The sequence below is a fragment of the Corvus brachyrhynchos genome, unplaced genomic scaffold (genome assembly GCF_000691975.1).
Source record: "Corvus brachyrhynchos isolate BGI_N302 unplaced genomic scaffold, ASM69197v1 scaffold399, whole genome shotgun sequence".
NCBI lineage: Eukaryota > Metazoa > Chordata > Aves > Passeriformes > Corvidae > Corvus > Corvus brachyrhynchos.
In genome coordinates, this window is record NW_008240020.1 from 372491 (window position 1) to 376176 (window position 3686).

Here is a 3686-nt window from a genome sequence, read left to right on the forward strand (position 1 = left end):
AGTGTAGTAGCAATAAACTGCCTCTGTGGAAATCCACACAAGGACCCTTCCCATCTCTTTGCTGCCGACCCGTATTACTGAAGCTGTCCGTGCGTTTGTGCATGCACACGTATGTGAGTGTATATAGCTGATCCTGCTGAGCGGCTTCGCTTTGGAGACGCTTTTAGAGATCACTACACCTCATGCTCCAGCACAGAACCCACAGAGATGGAGAGATAGCGATAATTTCCTCCTATAGTTCAAGGTTCTTTCCTCAGTAATTGGATTATGCTGGCCACTCTTCAGCCTTCCGGGATTTCTCCTGAACTAAGTTAATTGGAACATGTGATAACGCTTTTCCAATTCCTTTCCTCACTTCTTTTAGCACTTTTTGAGGACTGCTGTCTAGTACTCAAATATGAATTTAAGGTATTACCTTTATCAAATTCTTTATAGGAATCATGATCTTCATTATCTATATAAGTAATCTGAATTATGATGACTGCTACAACCCCAAAATATAATACAAAACATGTTTTGTTTTCTTTTTCTATCCCTATGAAGGACCAGGTAGAAAGTCTATGAAATAAAAGCCTGAATAGGAAATAATCTGGAGATTTTTCTACTACGGTAGAAGTTTCAGCTGGGGGGTTTGCACCATCTATCCCAGGGATGGTTGACAGCTGCACCCAGATGGAGCTGCTAAAGAGGCTGCAGTGCAGACTTCAGACAGAAGGAAGTGCCTAGACCTTTTTCCTGGGTCAGGGACAGGCAACAGAGCTGCCTAGGGAAGATATTCTCAGATGGAGAATCTCCTATAGAAGATGGCTGAACTGCAGGAGGCAGTGAGAAGGTGATTAGCATCAGAAAGACTGAAAGGAGAGAGATAGCTGGTTCCAAATACAACTTACAGGGAATCCAAAGCACACAGCCAAACAAAGACCCCTCTGACAGCAAACCAGAAGGGAGAGAGAGCAATAATGCAGGAGAATGGAAGCTTGCCATGGCAAGGACCTGCAGGAGGAAGACACTTCCCCTGAAACCTGAGATGCCCTTGCAGAACCATATTCCTGCTCTGCGGACTGAAGAGGCTCTGGATGTTGACTGTCTAGACTTCAGTAAAGCATTTGACACAATCTCCTACAGAATTTTTCTGGAGAAACTGTCTACACATGGCTTGGACAAGGGTATTCTTTGTTAGGTGAAAAATTGGTTGGATGGGGGGCCCAGAGAGTGGTGATGAGTTATATCCAACTGGTAGCTGGTCACTAGAGGTGTTTCCCAGAGGTCAGTGTTAGGGCCAGTCCTGTTTGCATCTTTATTGATGATCTGGAGTGGGGATTGAGTGCATCTTCAGTAAGTTTGCATGCAACACCAAGTTAGGTGGGACTGTTGATCTGCTAAAGGGTTGGAAGACTCTATAGAGAGATCTTGACTGACTGGATTAATGGGCTAAGGAGAGCTGCATGGGGTTCAACAAGGTGAAGTCCTCTCCTTGGGTCACAACAACCCCATGTAGCACTACAGACTTGGGGAAAGTGCTTTAAAGTTGCTCAGCAGAAAAAGACTTGGGGGTGCTGGTCAACAGCCAGCAGTGTGTCTGGGTTGCCAAGAAGGCCAATGGAATTTTGGCCCGTATCAAGAATAGTGTGGCCAGCAGGACCAGGGAAATAATCATCCTGCTGCACTTGGCACTGGTGAGGCTGCACCTCAAATCCTGTGCTGAGTTTTGGGGCCCTCACCTCCAAAAGGACATTGAGATGCTGGAGTGCTTCCAGAAAGAGCAACGGAGCTGGTGAAGGATCCAGAAAACATGAGAAGCAGCTGAGGGAACTGGGATTGTTTAGCGTGGAGGAGATTCAGAGAAGACATCATTCTGTCACATCTCAAGTGAAAGGGTGAGAGAAAATGACCTTAAGCTATGTCAGAGGAGGTACAGATTAGATATGAGACAAAAATCTTCTCTGAATGAGTAGTTAGGCATTAGAATAAAGTTGCCCAGGAAGGCTGTGGAGTTACAGCCTCTGGAAGTGTTAAAGAAGCATCTGGATGTGGCATTTGGGGACATGGTTTAGCAGTGGTTATGGTGGTGCTGGGTTGATGGTTTGACTTGATGGTCTTGAAGGCCTCTTCCAACTTTGATGACTCTGTGGTTCTGTATTATCTCTTGGAAGTACAATGCAGGACACAAGCAATCCAGGATGTTCCTGGATAACATTAATGATAGCTTACTTCTTCAAGTAACAGAGAAGTCAATGAGGAGAGGTGCTATGCTGCACCTTGTTCTCACCAAAAAGGAGGGCCTGGTGAGGAATGTGAAATTCAAGGGCAGCAGTGTCTGCAGTGGTCATGAAATGGTGGGATTTTAGGGCAGAAAGGAAAGCAAGTGTGAAACTACCCTGGAATTCAGGACAGCAGATTTTGGTGTCTTTAGTGTTCTCCTTTGGACAGAAGAAGGACCCAAGAGAGCTGGCTAATATTAAAGGATCATCTCCAGAAAATTCAGGAGGGATGAAACGAAGAGGAAGTCAGGCAAAGGCTAAAGGAATATCTTCTATAGTTATGTGGTAGATTGAAGTGTAGGGAAAAAGTGGGCCCTCTCTGGTAAGAAATGGGAGACCTGGTTTTTCAGGACATGGAAAAGGACTCCCTTTGGGGAGTACTCAACAATTTTTTGCCTCAGTCCTCACCATCAAGATTTCCAGCCACCCAAGTTGGAAGACATAAAGGCAGGGACTGGGAGAATGAAGAGCCACCTTCTGTAGTAGAAGATCAGCTTCAAGACATCTAAGCAACCTGAAGGAGTACAAGTCCATGAGATCTGAAGAGACTAATTTCAGGTCCCAGGGGAACCTGCAGATGAAATGGCTAAGCCACCTTCCATCATATTTGAGAAGTTGTGGAAGTCTGGTAAAGTTCCCCCTGACTGGAAAAGAGGAAACATAACTTCCACCTTTAAAAAGGGGGGAAAAAGGAAGAACTGTGGAACTATAGACCAAACAGACTCATTTCTGTGCCCACCAAGATCATGGAATAGGTCTTTCTGAAAACTGTGCTAAGGCTCATGTAAAATAAAGATTGGTGACAACCAACAGTTTCACCTAGGGCAAATTGTTCTTGACAAATTTGGGGACCTCTTAGGATGGGGTTACATCTTTGGTGGATCAGATGAAAAACCAGTGTGACTGGACAATGTGTGCTTGCAGCCTATAATGTCAAATGCATCCTGGGTAGTTTCAGAAGTGTGACATCAGGTAGAGGGAGGTGCCCCTCTGATCCATCTCATGCAACTCAATCTGAAGCGCTGTGTTCAGCTCTAGAGCCTTCAACAGAAGGACTGTTGAAGTGAGCCCAGAGGAGGGACAAGATGATGATTAGAGGAACTGAAGCACCTGTCCTATGGAGACAGGCTGAGATAGAGCTGTTCAGCCTGGAGAAGTCTCTGGGGAGACCTTATAGAAACCTTCCAGTACCTAAAGGGGGTAAAAGAATGCTGGAGCGGGTCTATTTACAAGGCCATGTAGTGACTTGACAAGGGGTTATGACTTTAAAATGGTAATAGCATAGGTTTAGTTTAGATATTAGGAAGAAATTCTTTACTGTGAAGGTGTTGAGGCACTGGAACAGGTACCCCAGAGCAGCTGTGGTTGCTCCATCTCTGGAATTTTCAAGGTCAGGTTAGATGGGGCTTTGTGCAACTTGGTCTA